We start from the raw sequence: 20177 nt of genomic DNA, 5'->3' as shown, positions 1-20177 counted from the left end.
GTCACCAGGAACCCTCATCTCAACAAGGTAACGGGCCCTGGTGGGATGGCCCGCTTGCGTCCGCATGGCTGGCGGGGAATGCGCCCCGCCCCCTGGACCTGGGAAGGAGCCGGGCGTCCTTCCAGCGGTTGTCTGTTTTTTGCCTTGCAAGGGCTTGGTGTAACTTCGTCTGCCTTTCTCGTCCCCTCCTCTCCCTTATGCGTGGAGAGAGGTGACCAGTAACGCAGGGAGCGTAATTTCTTCTGCCATAGCAATGCAGACCAGGCTAAGGTCCTCATGGTCAGTTTGATCTGAGGTCACATTCCCCTTGATGCTCACTAACTCTGGCCATCTTGAGCAGATTATTTAATCTCTGTGAGTCCAAATTTCCTTATCTGTAAAAGAGATACAAGAGTCCGAGGAATGTTGAGAGATTTAAAGAGAAAATGGAGACTGAGTTCTTAGCACAGCACCCGGCATCCAGTGGGAGAACAAATGTCAACTGAGGTTATGATTATTATTCTAGGGAAAAGATTAATTTGACGAGGAGTCAAGAAGGTTTAGAATTGTACAAATTTTAGAGCTTGAAGGAGCATCAGAGATTCTAGTTCAACCCTCTCCGTTTACAAAAAAAAAAAAAAAAAAAAGACAAAAGTAACTTGCTCAAGGTCAGCAGCTAGTTAGTTCTGACTTGGCCACCGAAATTCAGATCTCCAGTGCTTTGGTCAAGCTCAGCCTACTGCTAATCCCTGTGTATTAACATAAGAGCACACACATTTGTTTCTGGAAATAGAGTTCACTATCTTTGCTTCAGAAGATTGAGAGAGAGAAGTAAGAGTCCTAGATGTAAGGACTGCCTCCTTCTTCAACTCAGATTAACTTGGGTATTTCATTTAATTTCTCTGAGGCCTAACTTTCTCAAGCCTAAAATGGATATAATGATAAATTCACCATTCCTACCTCATTTGGCTTTTGTGACACTCATGAATCACTGAATTTGAAATACTATGCTAAACCATATGAGTACTGAATAAATAACAATTACTGCAAAATAAAAATTTTAATAATTGTTCTGACTCTGTGAAATTCAGATGAGGAAATCTGTGTGAAAAAAGGTATTTTTTGAGAAGTAGGAACAACTACCCAATGTTAAGCATTGTGATTGTTTCCTGCAGAATTAATAGAAGGAACTAAGGAAAAACCCTTTGTCTCAACTTCTATCACACTGGCCTCCACTCTTCCAAAAGAGACCTTGAATTATATGTACCACTTTCCACAGTATTTAAGTGTTTGTATCAGTTTGAATTACTTTGGTAGTAAGTGTTAGAAAATGAAAAGTTGCTTAAGTAAACAAAACAATCCTTTAACTAAAAAGATGTAGAGGAAGGATTGCAGGCAAGCCTTGACCCAGAAGTTAAGATGGCATTCCAAAAGATGCAGATTCTCCCTTGCTCTCTGCTCTGCCTCTGCAATGTCAGCCTCATCATCAGGCTCCATCCAGTGGAGTCTTTCACCTCATTATTTACAGCTCCCCAGGGGGAAGGGACAGATGGAGCCGCACTGCCTGGGGGTACTGTGGGTGCCCTTCTCTTCCCACTGGAGTACCACCCTCTAGTTGTCCCGCTCTCCTCCAGCACGGAGTCTCCAGGGAAGGCTCGAGGCTTGGTGCCAACCACCCAGTGGGAAGATTGTGCTGAGGTTAAACAGAGCAATGAGGTCATCACTTAAGAAACAAATGGGAAGGGCAACTTTGAAAGGGTCTTCAGAGCTGTGCTTAGTGGTCAGTCTGTGGGAGTACTTTTTTCTACTAGAATGAGAGCTCTTCCAGGCCAAAGAATGAGTTTCAGGCACCTGTGATCAGCACAGGGTAGTTCCTGAAGGATCTAGCAAGGGCACACACATTAAAGTTAACATTAAATTCTTGGAATATGTTTACTAAATTTGCATTCCACCTTTGACAGATCAAGAAGTGCATTTAAGTTGAAGCTTTAGGGCAGAGAGTGTTCAGAAGGTAGAATTTGCTGAGAGAAGAAGAGCTCCTGAACAGGGCAAGCAGTGATGCTATTGGGTAATTGCTGGATTCTGGTCCCAATGCCATCTTGCCCTGGCCGTGCGGTCTGTGATGACTCTCATAAGCTCCCCTGCCCATGTTACACCACGGCCATGAGGATCATAGGAAAAGGTCCCTGTGTGCTAAATATTGGGTGGTCATATAGACAATGACCAGGATTGGGGTTGGAAAGGCCCTTGAGGATGACCAAGTCTGGAACTGTTCAGATCACAGGTCACAAACTTTGGGACACGAAGTGAGCTTAGTGGCTCTACCAGCAATTTTTTTTTAAAGAAATGAATTAGAAAAATAGCAAATGCACTGAAGTTCATAAAGATAGGTATTTTAGCAGGTCATTGTGAAAAATACCAGTTTTTACTTTATTGTAACAATAAAAAGTCTTTGAAAATCATTGTTCTCATTCAACATCCTCATTTTCAGAAGAAAAGATAGGCAGGAAAGTCAAGCCTCTCCATAAAGATTGTCATTGGCTGCAGAAGTGGGCAGAGACAGCCTGCCTCCTGAATGTCAGGCCACTGCATAGTAATGACAATTTCACATCTGCTGTGGCTGACTACTTAGGCATACTCCTGATGGTGACAGAATTGGTACTAGATAATTCTAAGCTCCTTCCATGAGGCTGGATTTTCTAAATGGTGCAAATTCACTAAATATCTTCTGTTTCCTTTTTTTCACTAATCTGCCTTTCTACCAAAATTTATGTAATGACCTCTTACATTGTCCACGTAAATTGTGGTGACAAAGTCAATCTTTGATATATGAGCCACATTTTACCCCCATTAAATAGGCAACCATCAACCCCATTTCACCCCTTTGAAAGGATACCTTTCTAGGCAGATGTCATCCCTGTTCTGTGTTTACGGGCCATCAGCATGTGTCTGGCTTCTGCTGAGGTTTACCTCTTTTAGGAAAGGCTATCCTAGTGCCCACTTCTTAAAGTTGATGTGAGCTGCCTCCCACTTGTTGTATCACTCTATTTCCTTCTGGCACTGAGCACGCTACTATGATAGCTGGCTGATTTGTTTTCCACACTGGACCCTGAGCACCTTGAGAACAGAGATTCTGTTTTGTCACATGGCATTCTCTCTCTCTCTCTGACTTGAAATGCTTAATAAATATTTGTTCTTTCAATGATCTTAATCATATCATGGTCCCTTTCCTTTCGACTTTATTAATCTTAATGTCACTACTTCACAGTTAGCCAAGTGCTGTCGTTGCCTAGACAAATGCCTACATGTGGCCTATTTTGGAGGAAATACACCTGCTTGCCCTGAATCTTCCCAGATGTCAGGGCATTTTACTGAAGGAATATACTATTTCCCAGAGTGCTCCAGTCTTCTGCATTTGATAACGCACCAACAATGATTTTTGCCATGAACTTCTACTGAACCTTTTTTCACTTGCTTCTCTACAGTTGTTTGATATCTTGAGTTTGATATTCAGGAAAGGAATAAATAAAAGTATGCTTGGTTGAATCACTGTGGTTGTGGACTGGTGGATTTCATGCAGTGGGGATGCAGACATCACTTCAAAGCATCACTGGTGATAGCCTACCCATATGGACTTGTGCATTTAGATCAGTGATCCTATAAAGGCTTGATGGCTAGAGCTGCAGTGTTGGCTGCACATCTGAGGCTGTGCAGGTTTCAGCTGAATCCCTTCTGTATTCAGTCATGATTTATTAGACTCCTACACAGCTAGAAATTGCCTTTGAATAAAGTATATGTTTTTGTTCAGTGCCAGCTTAGAACTTGATCTTGTCTCCTTTGGGTGAGGAGAGTTTGTCATCACAGTCTTGGCTCATCAATCAATCAGGAAGTGGTGGCTGGGTTGTGTGGAGAATTAGAAATTTATTGGTGATGCTGTTTTCTGTACAAGGCAGATTACATAATATGTCTCTGCTTCAGATATGATGGAGAACTGGGCCTCCTGATTGAAAGAGAAATAATAGATTATTAAATAAACATTAGTTCCATAAGCAGCAGTTTTCTCTAAATTTGAGCCTTGTGTGCAGTGACTCAGGGCACTGAAACTTAAATACTGTTTGGGTATTTTAAGAACAAACGAGCATAGGCAGGTTGGAATTAAATCCTTTTCTGTTGAATACTGTCCTAGTATCATGGGATTGGTAACACTCGGTTAAGACTTTGCTCTTGGAATATCTGAAAGAATTTGTATTAGTTGCTATAGGTTAGGCAGTTACAACAAAGTGAACCCCAAACATGAAAGCTTAAATGAGGTGGAAATGTATTTTTCTCTTATTAATAAAACTGGGCAATCATGGATTGGTGTGTGATTTGACTTTGTTGTTGTTCCATCCAGTGTTCATTGTACATTTCAGGGTTCAACTTGGTAGCTCTCATCTCTGCTATGGAAGCCAGTGGGAAAGAGAAATGCCTTTTCAGGGCACAATGCAGAAGTTGTAAATATCACTTTCGTTCACACTCAGTTGTCCAGAATTTGATCATATGCTATATCTAGCTGCAGGAGAACCTGGAAAGTATAATCTTTGGCTGGGCACCCATGTATTCAGCTAAAAATTTATACCATTAATGAAAGGGAGAATGGCTCTGGGGATACTGCCACACAATGTTGGTATGAAACTTTCATTCTTTTATTCTGTCAATTTTCCCCAACTTAAAAAAATCCATCTGTATCCCTACGTCCCCACTATCAGCCTCGTTCATTCTTTCATCATCTCATACACAAGAGCCTCCAAATAGACCTCCCAGTTTCCTGTCTTTCTCAATCCACTCCTCTGTGTCTGTTAACCACACCTTGAAAGGCTAAGACTTTGGATTTATCCTTGGTCATTCTCTTTTTTTTTTTTGAGTTGAAGTCTCACTCTGTCGCCCAGACTGGACCTGCTGGGCTCCGGCGATCCTTCCGCCTCAGCCTTCCAAGTACCTGGAATTACAGGCATGCGCTACCACGCCCGGCTGATTTTTTGATTTATTGTAGACATGAGGTCTTGCTGCCCAGGCGGGTCTCGAACCCGCAGGCTCAGGCAATTCACTCACCTCAGCCTCCCAAAGATGCGGGATTACAGGCTGAGCCACCGAGCCCGGCTTGGTCATTGTCTTTCTTTCAGACCCTTTTCCAATTTACCAGAATATCTCGTTGCTCTGTCTTCAGAGTAAGTCAGAAATCTAGCTCCTGCTCACCATAAATTCCTCCCAAATCAAGCCACCAGAATCCTGCCACTGGATGACTGCAGCCACTGCCCTTTTGCTCCTCTGTTTATTCCCCACATAGTGGCCAGAGTAATTCTTTGAAAACTAAATTTTATCACCCCACTCTTTGCTCAAAACCTGGCCTTGCCGGAGTCTTGCCAATGCCTTGCATGACTGACTCTCCCTGACCTCATCTCTTGCTCCTGCTCTGCCTCACCCACTGCCCCAACCACACTGGCTACCTCCCTGTTTCTCAGTCAGGAGACCGCTACTTAGAGTCTTTTCACTGACCCATCCCTCTTCCTGGGACATACTTCCCTCAGTAGCCACATAGTTAACTTCCTCCCTTCTTTAAGGTGACTCACTTCCTCAATGACAGCTACTCTGAGCATTCTATTTGATGAAGTGATAAAGAGTCCCTTCAAACTTCCTGCTCCCCCAACAGAGAGCTTTCTACTATAGTATTTGACACTTGCTCACATACTACCTAATTTGCTTACTTATTATGTCTATTGTTTGTTTCTCTCCACGATGATTTAAACTCCATTTAGGCAAGAATTTTTGTCTGTTTGTTCACTGATATAGTCCAGGCACTTGGTGCTCAACAAGTAGCTAGTGAATGAGTCATGCAGAGAGACATCTGCTGAGGCTACTCTCATTCCTTCCCTTCATCCTTCCCTTTTACCAAAGCACCTTCTTTCACACTGGTGATTCTCCTCCCCCAGGGTCCCCATGTTGTTGACATACCCATCTGGAGTATGGGTAAATTTTACACCAGCCCTTTGTACCCAGAGACTCACCACAGCATGGAGGGCTGGAGGAGCCCAGCACAAGAAGATGTTGGCTGTTTATTTCCAGTGTTACCAGCATTCAACAGAGCCTAGGGGAGAAAGAAGGTGCAGGTGGTGCCTTGGAACCAGAGGTGGACCAGGACAATTCTTGAGGCCCATGGAAAAAACAAAAGGGGAGTGGACCAAAGATAGGAGATCCCAGCTTCTGTCAGCATCTCCGACTTCCGGAACTTCCACCATCCACTTGGAGTCCTTGGAGCCTCCATTCTTGCTCTGAATCCCTCTGATTGCCCTGTCCTATAGCACTCCTGTTGAAGATGAAGGAAGCCAGTCAGAGAAAGCCTCATATCCTGGGTCTGAAAGTCGAAGGAGTGTAGGATGGGGTGCCAGAAGCACAGAAAGGAGATTTGCTGCTCCTAGAACCCAAAGTTGATCCTCAGAATGTGTTTGCTCATAGGTTGTTATAAATCATTGAATTATTCTCCAGAGAAAGAATATTATGTGTTAAATAAGCATTTGTGTAATTATAATGGACACTTCAGAAATATTTGGCTTAGGTCAATGAATGCTTAATTAAAAATGCAAAATACAACCAGGCATGGTGTCTTATTTTGGGAGGCAGAGGTGAGAGGATTGCCTGAGTGCAGGGGTTCAAGACCAGCCTAGGAAACTTGGCGAGACCTCATCAAAAACCAAAAAATTTTCTAGGTGTGATGGCACGTGCCTGTAGTTCTAGCTACTTGGAAGACTGAGGAGGAAGGATCTCCTGAGCCTAGCAGGTCAAGGCTGCAGTGGCCGTGAGTGTGCCACTGCACTCCAGCCTGGGTGACAGAGTGCACTTCTGACTAAAAAAAAAAAAAGCAAAATATGAAGTGAAATTTATACTCACAAGTGTTACTGCAAAAATAAGTTACTCTAAAAATTACTGGAAGTATTGTGTAAAAATATATATATATTTCTTTAAAGTTCAATTGTCTTTTCAGTTTTGGCTTACAGTTTCTGTTGGGGATTGAGTTGCTAGAGCCAAGTAAATAACACTCAGAACAACTTTTGGGAGCTGACCCATCTGTAATACATGGGTGGAGATGCCTCTGAAGTAGTTTATGTTTCAAGCTTTTATAATGAACTATCGTCTAGAGACAGTAAGTTTAGATTCATGTAATAACAAAATGTTAACACAGGAACCTGCTGCCTGTTCTAAAACAACTGTAAACAGCAATATCTTGGTGATGTCAGCAGCAGTGCTGGAGGGCAAATCCTGTACAGAAATATGCATCATCTCACTCAGACCTGGGCCAACTGTCATCTCAAGTCAGTCTAAGTCTGGCTTCTATCCATGGAATTTTTTTATACACTTTTTCAGGCCCATCTCTAGTCTCCCTGTTTCCAGTTTCTCTTGGTTGATCTTTGGACTTTTGTAGGCTCCGGGGCTTACGGCTTTATTTACTTTGCATCTTTGTCATTTCTACCAAAAGTCTCTTTTATCATCTACCCTCTTCTTTCCAAATGTCAGTATCATAGTGAGAGAGGAAAAAAGGCCTTTTGATTTATATGGCCATTGCAACAGGATCACTAATGTGCAGCACTTTTGTTTGCAAAGACATAGATTACAGTCAGCTTCAAAAACCCTCACTTTGATGTGTAGAAAGTACATTGGGAAATCCTTTGGGGTGGTGTCTGACTGCCTGTCTAATGCAGAGGACAAAAGATGCTCTATGATTGTGTGAAGAAAATCTGATGGATTTCCTACAATTGGGGGTGCCGAGGTCAGTGGCTAAAAGCACGCATTCATTGTGAACCCAAAAGGTTGCCGGGCAGCCTGCTTAAAACATAATTCCTACCAAAAGGATACAGTAAAGGGTAAAATATACCCAGTCATTTGAGGAGAGGGGTTTTTGAGAGAAAGATCATCAGCTTTTGAGGAACTTGAATAAGAGAAAATCAGAGCTGCATTTGCTTTTAAAAGTGGTTATTGAAAACTAAGGGAGCAGCTGGGCTCCGTGGCTCAGCCTGTAATCCCAGCACTTTGGGAGGCTGAAGCAAGTGGATTGCCTGAGCCCACTGGTTTGAGACCAGCCCGGGCAACTTGATGAGACCTCCTCTCTACAATAAAATAAAAAAATAGCCGGGTGTAGCAGCACGTGTCTTTCTAGCTACTCGGAAAGCTGAGACGGAAGGATCACTGGAGCCCAGAAGAACGATGTTGGGGGTGGCCGTGAGCATGCATGCCACTGCACTCCAGCCTGGGCGAAGGAAAAAAAAAAAAAAAAACTAGGGGAGCTTTAGGGGATACATTTGAATGATTAGCAACTTGATATTATTATTTTTCAAAAGGATTTTTTTTCTATTCTATATTGTTGTTTGGTTGTGAGCTACAAGAAGTCCATAACATAATTGGTTCTAAGACATAGTTCCCTGTGGTGTGGAATTCTGGAGAAGGCAGGCTCTGTTGATTTCTTTGTTTTGTTTGTTTCGCTCTTTTAGACAACACAAGAAGGGGTGCATATCTCCACGAGTGGCAGTGTCTTCTTGGTTAAGGGCTGTCTATTGACTTCCCCAAGGAGGAGAAGGGGTGCCAGGTAGTCAGGGGAGCTAGGTCTCCAGTTAGAATAGACATTCCCTGTTTCCCCATTTCCTTTCTCTCGTTCTGAAAGAGGAGTTGAGGATCCCAACCCAGATTCCTGTCATACTGAACTTTCTTTGGAAGCACCATGGAGGGAATTCAAGTAATGATTATTAACAGCTAATATTTTTTAGGACATACGGTGTTCTAGGAATTGTTCTAAGCAATTTATGTACACTAACTCATTTAATACAATATCATCATCTTTTGAAATAGACACTGTTCGTATTGTTCATATGTTACAGAAAAGAAAACTGAGGCATGAGGAAGTCAGCCAACTTGCCTGAGGTCATGCAGCTCATGGTGGCGGAACTGGGTCTTGAACCTAGGCCATTGAGTTTTGGGGCCCCACATCCTCACCCCTTATGCTTCCCAGCCACTTCCAGTATGTGCAGGTTCCCTCTTGGTTGGGACTAGTGCGTGAAGTCTGATGTGCTGTGGCCTTGCCAGGGAACTGACTAAGGTATTCCCTGCTCTGCTGTGGGCCTCTAACTGATTTTGATCACTTCCTCTGGCTCTGTTAGAATCGTGGAATCCTGGAGTTGGAGGAAACTGTAAAGATCACTGGTTGCCTTCTTCTCACTGTCTAAATATGTGTAAACCTCCCAAGACTCATGTATTTATTTATTTACTCAGACATTTGCTGAGTTCCTTTTCTATTTCAGGCAGTTGAGTCACCATGGCAAATATGATACTTCTGCCTTTGAGGCGCTTACAGTGTCAGAGGGGCCCAGGTGAAGATCAGTTAGTCAGGGGGCAGTTTCAATTCAGTGCATAGGTGTGCTGAGTGGGGCATCCATCAGAGTGCTGTGAGAGCATGAAAGAGAGGGGCAGAAACCCTTCCAATGGTGGTGTCAGCACTGACACCGATGGAAGGGCTAGAGTTGGGAGATGAAGGCGGCTGAGGAGATACTGTTTAGGTCAGACTATGAGAGAGAATGGCATTCTCTCTGAGAATAGCCACTCACTACTTTTGCAGTTGCAGATGCTGAAATTTAGCAATAGATCTATACCTTATAGGATACCTCATTTTCAGAGAGCTAAATAATAGAACAAAATCTCTAATTCTACAAATAGAGTTAATGATATATCTCCAGTAATTTGGCACACTCTGATTTTGTTCTTTTTCTTGCTTTTGTGTTGCACAATACCAAGGGCCCCATTCACACTAGGTCCACTTATCAAAACCTTTGGCATATCCCAGGGCTCAGCTTCTCCAGGGTCACCTCTGCCATACCGTCTTCCTCAGTAATCCCTCATGGACATGGCTTATTCATCCTTCACATTTCTTTGGCATTTAACATCTGTAGGAGCCTTGGCTCTTTTCCACACTTGGCCTCAGTGTAAATTTATTAGTGCATGTGCCTTTCTCCTTCTCTTTGGCGTATTCAGATCCAGGAGACTATCGTCGGCATCACATGGCCAGCACCCAATGCCTTCCTCATAGCATAACCTCAGTAAAAATTAGTTGCACAAATTACCTCCACATTCCTTTCTCCTTGACAGAACAGAAATCACTATGGTGAACACTAGCAATACACCAATCCCATCTGTCAGCTCTTCTAAAAAGATGGTGAAAAGCTTGATCTGACAAGATAAATTAGTTTTAGACCGCTCCGTGGGTCTTGGAGAATTTTGAAAGACAAGAGAAATCTTTTATTCTGGCCATATACAGTTCAGAAATACATTTCTTTCTTTTTTTTTTTTTTTATTGAGTTGGAGTCTCACTCTATCGCCCAGACTGGAGTGCAGTGGCTGCTCCTGGCCACCGCAGCCTCGACCTGCCGGGCTCCGGTGATCCTTCCGCCTCAGCCTTCCTAGTAGCCGGAATTACAGGCATGCGCTACCAGGCCCGGCTGATTTTTTGATTTGTTGTAGAGATGAGGTCTCGCTGCCCAGGCGGGTCTCGAACCTGCAGGCTCAGGCAATCCACTCACCTCAGCCTCCCAAAGGTGCAGGATTACAGGCTGAGCCACAAAGCCGGGCTAGAAATACATTTCTTTAAGAGAGTGTGTTCTGCACTGATGCTATGCCAGGTGTGCTTCATCTGAGGAACAGCATCTTTGTGATGAGATTACTTATTCTCATTCTTGGGCTGTTTTAAGGACATTAAATTTAGACCTGCTATAACTAGCAACAAGTTAAAGAATTTTGGGAAGGTCTTTGGACCTTTGGACCTTGGACCTAGTTTGTAGTGACATGACTGAATGCACCAAGTAAGTCGAATCACCGATAAATATAGGACATGCTAGGGTGCCTCTCTCTGAAAAATGGTGAAGTACACCCAGTACACACCCACTGCACTTACTTTTTCTGTGACAGAAAACAAGTTGAAGAGATGAGCTTGATGGGTTGCTATAATGATTAAATGAAATAATATATGTAAAGCATAGTGCCCAATCCATTCTCAATTAATCCACGTCTCTAAAGCTTCTGTTCCATTTCTAACGCAGTGTGAAGCCCTGTGTGGGCTGCAGAAGAGGTCACAGACACAGCAGGGTTTAGATATGGTCCATTGCTCCTGAGAGAATTCAGTCTGGAAGGAGAGGGGAAGACTGACGGATCACACTCATTCTCCATGGGCATGGGATACATCTGATTTTGGCAGAGGCTTGACAGGAAAGGATGAGTCAGAGAAGAGGCAGGCAGGATGGAGACTTAACTTACAATTTCTCAGTACTAGATGGAGCTTAAGTCCAGATAATCCAGACATTTGTTTGAAAGAACCTTATATAAAAATGTCTCTAGCAGCAGAAATTCAAGTGTCATTAAATAGCTGGTACTTCTGGAAGTTGAAGCTGGTATTGAAGACAGTGGCCGTCATCAGGAATCTTATTGTGTCCCAATGTTTTGCCACATTCTAACTGAGGTTTCAAAAACTAACTCTAAAAAAGAAAAATCTAACTTTATCTGAATCTATCTACCTACCTATCATCACTATAACACTCCCAGTCACATGAGATTCTGATAGTAAGACAGCAAGTTAAGAGAATGTCTACTATGGTCTTTCAGCATTAAAACTAAAATCCTGCTTCAAAGCCAGTCCCATAGGGCATGAATGACCAACTTCACCAAGCCAGCAATCAGAATGGGCAGGGAGTTTTAAGATAGTTTCCATGCATTCTGCGTAAATGAGTAAAACACTTGCATATCCGTATGTCAAATGGACATCTCTCCTCTGTTATTAATAGAACTCAAGATGTGCATCCCCCAGAAAGACAAGAAAGCATCTTGTCCCCTCTCTTAGCCTGGGGCGGATAATATCCTAGCATTTTATCACCATTTTGCAGATAAGTTTTCAGAGACTCCGAGGGGCTGATGTCCTGCCCAGGAAGTGAATGGTGGAAGGGCACTCCAGTCCTCCTTGGGTGTCTGTCTCTTACACCTACCCACTGCTTTGAAAGGTAGCTCTTTGCTGACCATCCTGAAATAGGGCCTTGAGTCAGCCTCAGCCAACTTAGGCAGAAGTATTTTTGAGTCTCTCCACAGAAAGGCAGAGAAATTACATTAATATTAAACATTGTCATACATCAAAAACCTAGATACCCGCTGAGGTAGTGCCTGCCATCACTCCTGTGTGTCCATATTTGAGGAATGAACGTGTTCCCACCTCTAGGGTTTCCTTTCAGGTTTTCTGTTTTTCTTTGCAGTAATGTGATCTTGAAGACAGTCCACAAACAGTTTGACAGAAAGCTCAACCCTCATGTCATACTCTCCTTTCTTATCCCTTTTATTTTTGGTCTCTTCTAGGCTGTAGGTATTTGTTTTGACTGGTAAAATCACTTGAGGTCACAGGAACAGCAACTAGCAATGCTGTTGCTGTTGATGAAACAGGAGTAGAGATAGGATGGAGAAAAACCTATTAACAGCCATTTTTAGAAACAGACTTTGAAATCCACCCGTCAGAGCTGAAAGATTTCCCCTGTTCTCACACCCCAAAAGCTGGCAGCAGCATCTCCTCACGTCTGAGAAGGCTTGGGAGCTGCCTAGTCATGCCTGTGGGAGATAATGGCATGGGTGCCAGTGGGGTAGCCAGCCAGGTGGTGACAGGAGGGAGGGACTGCTGAGCAGAGGTGCAGTCCTGCTTACAGTGACCAGCCTTGGCTGCAGGGCTGGAGGGCCCAAGCATCCTCAGCTGCTCTCTTGTTGACTGAACTGTTCAATGTTTTGATACCTTGTACCAGTCAACTGGACAGTCAGATGCCTCCTCTGAGACTCACAATCACTGGGAAAATCACATTAGAAAGAATAATAACAAACACATATAATGCTTACCATGCCAGGTACTCTTATACGTATTTTACATATATAATTTCTAATAGCTCTCTTGCCTCATGTTTCCATGGCCTCTTCTCCCTTACAGACTACCATACAAGGCATATTCTGAGGGTATTCATGGTACATTTGAGCTTCCCAGGGCTACCAAACTAAGACCTTCTCATCCTACAGCGTCCTGCTTCCTTCCCTAGATCTCATCTCTATGTCCCATCTGAACTTCCTTCTCTAACTTCCCATCCGTTCTATCCATAATCCATCCATCCTTCATCCATTCATCCATTATCCATCTATCTATCACCCATCCATCTGTCCATCCATCCATCCATCAATCATCTATTCACCAAATGTTTAATGAGCTTCTGCTATATAACAGGTGCTGTTAGGATTTGGGGTTAACATCATAAATTTGACAGCTACGATTTTTCTCCCTATTGAGCATATAATCTAGTGAAAAAAGCAGATAGTAAATAAGTAAACAAATTACATTATAAAGATGGTTACTGATAGTAGGAAAAAAATTAGCAAGGTACAGTGTAAAAGAATAACAGGAGATCTCTTAAGGATGTGATATTTGAGAAGAGACCTAAAGCAAGAGAAGCCAACCAGGGGAGAAACTGAGGTAAAAGTGTTTGGGGCAGAGAGAACAGTTCATGTAAAGCAGGGGACCACAACCTCCAGACCATGCATGGTACTGCTCCATGTGTGGAACCAAGCTGCACAGCAGGAGAAGAGCGGTGGGCAATTGAGGGATTTAGTCTGTATTTGTAGCTGCTCCCCAATGCTTGCATTATGACCGGAGCTCCATTTTCTGTCAGATCAGTGGTGGTATTAGATTCTCATAGCAGTGCGAACCCTATTGTGAACTGCATTTTTGAGGGATCTAGGTTATGTGCTTCTTATGAGAATCTAATGCCTGGTGATGATCTGAGGTGGAGCTGAGACAGTGATGCAAGTGCTGGGGAGCAGTTGCAAATACAGATTAACATTAGCAGTGAAGTTTGACTGCACATAGACCATAATAAATCAAAACCCTATTAGTGAGTGGCAAGTGAGTTGATGTTCTTCAATTGTATAGTTGCATCTGGTAGCAGGCTTTAAGTCTGATTCCAACACTTATTTTAGTCTGCATATGGTCTACCCATTATTTTATTTACCACTTCTATCGGCACCTTTTTTTATAGTGAGTTGTAGAATTACTTCATTATATATTACAGTGTAATAATCACAGGAATAAAGTGCACAAAAAATGTTATGCACTTGAATCATCCTGAAACCATCCCTCCCACCCCACCCCTGCTGGTTTGTGAAAAAAATTATCTCCCATGAAACCAGTCCCTGATGCCAAAAAGGTTAGGGACCACTGATATAGAGTCTAGATGCCACAAATATCTTGGCATATCAGATTCCAGGAACTGACAATAGGAGTATGCTGAGCAAGTGAGAGATGGATGGAGAGAGCTCAGGGTCCAATGGTACAGACCCTGGGAGTCTGTGAATGTGGCTTAGGCTTCATCCTCTGTAAAACAGGACACTATTAAATGGTTCTAAGCAAGGAAGTGGCATGGTCTAATTTACTTTAATAAAGGGTCCCCAGTAAATGATGCTGGGAAAACTGACTGACCACATACAAAGGAATGAAACAGGATCCCTACCTATCGCCATATAAAAAAAATAAAAGGTCTCTCTGGCTGCTTTGGGGAGAACAGATTTGAGGAGGGCAAGAGAGGAGGCAGAAAGACCAGTTAGAGGCTAATACAAGTCACAGGAGCAGAAGTTAGAGGCTGGGGTGTTGGGGGTCAGGGAAGAGGCTGGAGCAGTTACTGGAAGTAGAATTAGGAGGGCGAGCTGCCGGGATGTATCCTCTGTGTTCTTCTTGGGATTCACCAGGGCTCAGCCTATATTTCCCTCCTTGTGCTTCCCATCCCCTACAGTTACCATTGCTGCTTATTCCTTCCCATTTTTCCTTGGCACACTTCATAATAAGAAAAAAATAAAATATTTGTGTTTTACCTTTATGAAGTGCTTCCATATTAGTCATCTCATCTGACTCCCACAAAAACCTTGTAAGGCAGATGTTATTACCTTTGTTGTAATGGGGAAGGACACCAGGGCCCAGTGGAAAGAGTTCCTCCTGGTCTTCCAGATAATACCAGGAGGCAGCAAGCCCTAATTCCAGATTCCCTGAGGCCATTCACTGATTCATTCAACAAACACTTATTGAACACCTACTGTGCTCCAGGCACTGTGTTTGGTTCATGGTCCTTGCTCTCAAGGATCTTAGAGTGCGGAGAAGTGATAGACTTGCAAGCTCATAAATGTAAGCAGTATAATAGCTATTATATTATCCTTTTTTTTTTTTTTTTGAGTTGGAGTCTCACTCAGTCACCCATACTGGAGTGCAGTGGCCGCTCCCAGCCACCGCAGCCTCGACCTGCTGGGCTCCGGCGATCCTTCTGCCTCAGCCTTCCAAGTAGCTGGAACTACAGGTGCGTGTTACCATGCCTGACTGATTTTTGATTTATTGTAGAGATGAGGTCTCGCCAAGTTATTTTAAAAGTATGTTATTAATAATTTTTCCAAGTAATTTTTATATTGGTGGGGAGAAAGAAGGGTAAAAATGGTTCTTAAAGTAGTTGACCTTTGCTCTTTATATTTTGTTATTGCATAAAATAATGTATTGCATAAAGTAAAAAGGAGAGTTGTGCTGACCTCCTTCCTTCCTTCCTTCCTGACTACTTATTTTCCTCTGTGTGTCAGGGCTAAGACCTTAAAAACATGTAGGGATTCGCTAGGCAGACAAGATGGGGGAAAGATGTTCCAAGCAAATGTAGCAGAGCTGTATGGCTTGGGAGGGGCTGTGGGTGATTCTGGACAGAAGACAAAGTGTGGAAGGAAGGTGAGGAGAGGGTATGGTGGGAGGACGAGACATGGGCTGGCAGCTTAGGCTGCTCTTTGCCTGGGTGAAGACTTTAACCTTAGTCCTGAAGGTGAAGGGGAACACTGTGACACTGTGGGATTGAGTTTTGGGAGACCATCTGGCCCCAGGTAGGAGATAAGAAAAGTCAGGGAGACGAGGTAAGAAGGGGACTGAATTTCCCATGAGAGCAATGAGGAAGACCCAATCATGAGGCAAAAACAGACGTGAGAGGCTGAAAGAAGAAGACTGGGCCCTGTCCAGAATTCCTTCAGCTCCACAATAGTGAGAACAGGAGTCTGCGAGTTATTGTCAATATTAAAAAACAAAACAAAACTAATGGAAGCCTTGTATTTGTCCATCCCAGATTTATACAGCGTAACCAAGATATTGCATTCCTTTGTCTTTGTCTAGAATTAAACAGAATAAAACTCATGCCAGTATCAAAAGTTCTGCTTGGCAGTTTGTGCGCCTTAAATATTGAAAAACAGGTTATTAATAAATGCAAGGTTTTCCAAAACATGAAATTCCTGAAGGGATACTTAGGGGCTGAGGAAAATGTGAGGAATTACAGACTTGGACCCTTTTTATTTTAAGCATTTTATTGTAAGTATTGGTGTCACTGACCATTATCTAACTAGCCATCCTTGTTCTAGTTCTCTTCTCACAAAGTAACACTCTGGTTATAATTTTATCTCCCAGAGTGGAGAAAAGGCGCCAACTTGCTAAGTATGTGGCTGTGTATGCTGGTATTTTTGTCATTGTGGGTACTTGCCCAACCTTCCATGCAATAGCAGGTATCACTGACCCCAATCACAAAGACGGGTGAGGTTCTGTTTTGACATCTCTCAGAACTCAAGAGATTACTTTTTTTTTCTTAGTCCCATGGAAAAGCAATAATTCCTTACATTAAAATGGAAATAATATTCATAGTTTAATAAGTATATTTTCTAGATGAGAATTTCCTTTCCATTTCTTTTTCTTTTTTCTTTCTCTATTTTTGGAGATGACTTGGGTGGAATAAAAACAAAGATTTGTAGTTCATGCAATATGAACCTTTCACAAATTTGGCCCTCCATAGACAAAGTGTTGTCACTTTCTCCATTGGATTGAGTTTTAGCTTGCTTTTTTCTTTGCCAAGACCTAGTTTGTCTTTATGGACCATGATTCCTGGAGAATAAAAATAGAAAATCAGAAGCTTGCAGGAATGATTTTCTTGGCTAGTTTGACCCAGTATCAGCCACTTGTCTAAGTAAAAAGCTGTTTAAAGATTTTTTTAAAAGAAGTGAAATTGTAATAGAATCAGAAACAAAAATAACCATTGTAAGCCAACTCTTACTTTGCTTACATTTTTGTGTCCTCTGGGCAAGGTTATTTGTCACATGGTGTCACTCTAACTATCCTGCTATAGACTTCATAGAAAGTACAATGATGAAAACAAATTTTTCAGCCTGAAAAATTTTGGGGAGGCTAGTAGTCTTACAGTTCTTGCACCATTGTTAAAGATCTTTGGTTTTACACCATGAGTTTTCCAAGTCTTTGATCTTGTATAACTATCATGGTTGTCTTTAATTCACCTCCTCTTCAAAAGAGCAAATTTTTATAATGGGGTCTAACACTGTAAACATTTCATAATATTGTAGCTTCAAAGAAAAAAGCTGTAAACACACTTGCATCCATTTAGCTGATGGTTTCTAGATCTGAGGAACTCTTGGGCCCCTTCTTTCCATAGGGAAGCATTTATTTCATCGCCTTTGACTCTGAAGTGCAGTTCCCATCGGCCCACTCAGAGAGGAATTGCCACATTAGCATCTTTGGTCAAATAATCTTTTCCATGGTCCTTTCCTTTGATTTTTGCTTTATAATTCGATTTCTGTCTTGTTATTTTGTTAATTTTGCTGTTGCTTTTTAATTTTCCTTTCCAAGTAGCTTTGAAGAAGACTTTTCTTCTACTTTCTCCTTTTCTACTTGGTGTCAGGACATGATATTTAGCCCTGAGAATTGCAAAATGCTACTAAAAAGTAGACTTATTGTAAATATATATTATGCATTTTTTAAAGATCAACTCACATATGCCTTTCATTGACCCCCCAATAAGACAGAGAGCAGGTTATGTGTGCTTAATTGGCTCTCCAGTTATTGAACCTGACAATGTTGGCCTCTGGGGAGTTGGAAACCTTCCCCATCTTTCCATCTGGTGATATGGGGAAAGGGCAACAACCTGGAGATGAGATCCTGGGGGCTGGGCTGAGAGGGATGTATGTATCCTGGGTATATCAATAGTGCAAACACTGAATAAGATGGAGAGAAAAGAACCTGAATGGAGAAGGGGATGGTGGTAGAAGCCAAGAATGATCAGATTGTGTATCATGTTGGAGAACATAATTGAAGGCATAAGATATCAGACGGGAAGAGACGTGAAGAGAGAGAGAGGAATGAGCATCAAGGTCTGCAATAGGCAAGGGGAGATAGTTTAGGAGCAGGATAAGTAATGGCTGAGTACCTCTTGGGCATTGTTGTTTAGGTATATCTTGACACCTCTTAAAGAGATAAGGCAGCTCATTAAGAAAACCAAATCAGGCCAGATGGCTCTGGCCTGCCTGGTAGGTGTGAAAACCTATGGTCCCAGGTGCTTTAGGCACACGTTAATCATGTACTAAAACTGTTGTTCAAAAGGTAGAGCCACAATCACTTACCTTTGTAGATCATGGCAGTTACCCTGTGTAACAGCAGCTTGAAGGACTCCATGGCCATTAAGGTCCACAGATAAATAAGAGGCCTTCTAGCTTAGGGAAATCCCATGCTCTCTCTCTTTCCATACTGTGATGGACTTTTGTGCTAGAAGCTAACATGATCTGTGGGTTGCCACCAAGCTTGAACTCTCTGTGGCAAGATCCTATGTACCAGAATGTTCCCGTGTGGGAATTTGGCCTAAGCACCAAAAGACTGTTATGCAGTTGTTTTTGTTATTTTTTCTTCCTGTATCAAGGACTGCTCAAATGATTAACATTTAATTGTACCCCTTTCTTACTAGTAAGAAAATGGCAGAAGCTGGGGCAGAAACCTGTAGGTGACTAAGGTTTGACCTTGAGGAAGTCAGTTCTGGCCTCACATCCAGTCTCTCTGCCCTCTCGTCAGTGTTGAGATCATGTTCCCATCAGCTCTGCTCACTCCGTTCTCTCCCACTCCACCTAACCATATCCTGCCCACAGTCACCCACTGATTCCAGACATAGTTGGAGAACGGTTTCCCAATTATCTGTCCATCTTAGAGAGTTTGAACCACATAATCTTTAGAGAAAAACTATGTTTATAGCTTAATTTGGAAGGATATTCAGATTTCTTTCATCTTTAAGTTTTCTGCTTTAATGGGAAACTTTATTTTTATTTCCTTTAGCATCACAGTTTATAGGAATAAAAGGAATTTCAGCCCAAGACATTATTGAGATCAATATAACTGAGTTTAGGATTTTTTTTTTTTCCATTCGAGAGAGAATTAGCTTTGAATCCAGACCTGTTAGAAAGCTCAGGTCCAGAATTCTGGGACAGGCACCAACACACAAGGGTGCCCTCTGGGACCTTGTTTTGGAAGGCATCATTTGTATCCTGGATACGGATGCTTAGATATAGGCTTTTGTGCCAGCAGGAACTGGTTATGGCAACGTGTGGGGGAGATGTTTATCCTTGGGATAAATATTTGGGTGGGAGGTTTGTGTTTCAAGAAACTGAAGACTAATTGTAAATAAAACCATTATGCTGTGATTTAATCACTTCTTATTCATTCTCTTGTAAGATCTTGTGGAAATAGATTATGTACATTAGAGAGACTCAGCTCATGCATTTCCATTGAATATATCTGCTAAAGGAAAAGGCATTACTCTCCCAACTTCTTTTCAGACTCGGTCAAGAATAGAAATATCATAATTAAAACAACAAACTTTGCTAACAGCAAACTTTTGTGGGAAAGCATTAACTCATGAGATAGGAGACCTCAGCCTGATATAGCAATGAGAGCCTGGGCCGGGGAGAGAGAAGATGTTAATTGTAGAGTGAGTGACTTTCCTTCTCAACATGTGACCTAGGGACTTGTCTTCTGTTTCTGGGGGATTGGAGTCAATCACTTTGGAGTTTCCTTTCAATCTAATATTCTGTAGAGAAATGGCATGAGCACTATGACAGTGGCTTCTGGAGGGCTTACCAGCCAGGTTTGGGAGCACAGTCGCTCACATTTTGATGAGATGAGCAGGGAAGTGCAGGAAGAGCTCAGGCTTAGGAATTCGAGGGTCATGGGATGGCATCCTGACCCTGCCACTTACTTGATGTTTCTTTCCTGAAGTTGTCTCTATATG

General features: G+C 42.4%; 1 protein-coding gene across 1 annotated transcript in view; it reads left to right on the top strand.

Moving 5' to 3' along the window:
* LOC103253895 (NADP-dependent malic enzyme, mitochondrial) overlaps positions 1-20177 on the top strand; it is a 149186-nt gene continuing 129009 nt past the window's right edge. The window contains exon 1 of the mRNA XM_008052099.2: positions 1-27. The gene's annotated coding sequence lies outside the window, so the exon portion shown is untranslated. The remainder of the gene's footprint in view (positions 28-20177) is intronic.

The sequence above is a fragment of the Carlito syrichta genome, unplaced genomic scaffold, assembly GCF_000164805.1.
Source record: "Carlito syrichta isolate Samal-C Ts95f unplaced genomic scaffold, Tarsius_syrichta-2.0.1 Scaffold256397, whole genome shotgun sequence".
Classification (NCBI taxonomy): Eukaryota; Metazoa; Chordata; class Mammalia; order Primates; family Tarsiidae; genus Carlito; species Carlito syrichta.
Note: the sequence above shows the minus strand (reverse complement) of the source record. Positions and strands in the feature narration are given on the sequence as shown.